The sequence below is a fragment of the Lathyrus oleraceus genome, chromosome 4 (genome assembly GCF_024323335.1).
Source record: "Lathyrus oleraceus cultivar Zhongwan6 chromosome 4, CAAS_Psat_ZW6_1.0, whole genome shotgun sequence".
In the NCBI taxonomy this organism is placed as follows: Eukaryota; Viridiplantae; Streptophyta; class Magnoliopsida; order Fabales; family Fabaceae; genus Lathyrus; species Lathyrus oleraceus.
This window is the reverse complement of record NC_066582.1, coordinates 329,033,462-329,035,771: the sequence shown is the minus strand read 5'-3', so window position 1 is coordinate 329,035,771 and position 2,310 is coordinate 329,033,462.

Below are 2,310 nucleotides of genomic sequence, written 5' to 3'. Positions count from 1 at the left end.
AACATAGTCAAACAAACTTTGACTAATTTTCTCACAAATTTTTAAAGTCAGAAAGTAATTAAAATCGATTAAAAACAACCAAAAATAGCATAATATGAATTAAAATCTCAAATAATCTCAAAACAAACAAGAAATTATTGAGACTATTTTTCATTGACTTATCATGATCCATAGATGCTATGAAAATATTTTTGTATTTATTAAAAGTCAGAAAGCATTTTAAAATGAATTAAAACCATTATAAACCAAATAATTCATGAAAAATATCAAATGAGGTCACAAAAATAATTCAAAATCATAAGATGAAACTAGATTTTTCAAGAAAAATTTTAGAGTTGGTCTCATAATTTTCTGACCTCGTATGAATTTTTGATGAATTATTGAAAATGGAATGAATTAAAAGAAAATAAAAAGAAAAAGAAATAAAACGAAAAATGCTGAGCCACCGGATCCATTTCATTAATTGACGTGGCAATGGAAGACGGTCTGGATCTGAGGGTGCATGATGCACTCAAGTCAACAGCGCAACACAATGCATTAAAAGAAGTAATTGAAATGAGCGCATGAGATTAAATCGTGAGGGAGAGATCTAAGGGCCATGAGTAGCACACGTGGTGGTGGCGGTGGAAACCCCCATCTTCTCCGATCAACCAACAGATTCCGGCCAGAAGTTACAGAAAAATGGATCTCATCGAAAATGAAAAACAATGGCATGGAAATGAAGCTCATGTGATGTTGATCATCACTGTACCATTAGATTGCTCTCATTCTTCCTATATTGAGAGAAAGATGAAGGAGAAAGTCAGGGTGTCCACACTGATTGTCCTGGAAATGGAAAATTGAATGCACCAAAAGCTTGCCTCAATTATGAGGACTTCAGAGAACCATAAAAACACAAGAATACTACATTGAATTGTGAGTTTCAGATCCAAACAGTTTGAGCTTATACCTTCAAAGTAGTGAGTTTCTGGCCACGAATTCTTCAAGCTTTTTGCTCCTTTTTTATCTTTGAATTTAGGGAAGATGATTAGCTAAGGAATCTAGCTTTGAAACTCAACTAACGTTGCTGAATTTCAAGCTAAAAAGTACTGAAAAAAAGTAAGTGATTCCTTTGGTGAGGGTTATGGTTTCAGTTCAGCACATGGGATCTCCAAAAGGTTATCAAATGAAGGAGGGGAATCCCTTATTTATAGGTAAATGCATCTGAATTCACACTTTGCTCATGTGCATGGGAATTGCACTTTTGAATGCATGGGCCTTTGTGGACGTGTGAGAGGCCCATGAATGGATGAAGGAGCTTGCTGAGATCATATGGGAAACATGTGGTCATGCACATGGAATGGAAAAGGCTTGCACTTCAAGTTTTAACATAAAATATAAAAAATGCACATAAATGAAAAGTAATTCGAATCTTCCAAATGGTAGATCCAAATGACTATGGTGAAGAATGGTTGGAAAGTTCTTGAGATAAGGAATAAAAGTCATGTTGGGCACAAAACCATTTGACCTGTGCAAATTAATCAAAACTGGCTTGGAAAGTTCAAGTGTAAAACTTGTTCAAATCATTTTGAAAAAGTTAACCAAAAGAAAGCTTGATCAAACCCCTCTTTCCTCATGATAAATGCTTCATATGAAAACATCACAAACACCAAAGTTGTAGATATTTTCAAGACAGTCTATTTAGACTCAAAGTTTGCATCATTTGGATTTTCTATCACAAAGTTATAGGCATTTGAAGTTGGGTACTTTTTTAAATTCAATGAATTAGGTCCAAGATGACCTAGAATGTTTTGCAATGGAACGTGTATTTCCTTTAGGATTATGAAATTTTGTACAGCATAACATTTGAATTAGACATCTTAAGATTTCCAATTCCTTGGGTCCCACCTCAAAATCATAAAAATTGAGAAAATTATGCCCTTGGAAAGTTGACCCAAAATTAGGGTTTCAGCCAAAATGACCTATAATGATTTGAAATGAATGAGGACCTTCCAAGCTTCAAATGGATTTTTTATAAACATGAAAGTCGTTCGTATGGTTCTTAGGAACATTGTTTTTTTGGGGAACATCTTCATTTGTCAAACACATCAAAAATTATAGCTCATTGAACCTTAACTTAGCCAGATGACTTGACTGGTCAACTTTTCAAGGTCAAACTTCCAATCTTGATGAATAAATGATTCAGGGGCCTCAAATAGGCTCATGTATGCATAAAATGATAAATGAAAGAACTTACCTTGATTAAACTTGATCAGAGGTTGAGATTGCTTCGTGGGCAAGGCACAGTCACAACATAGTGAAATTAGGGTT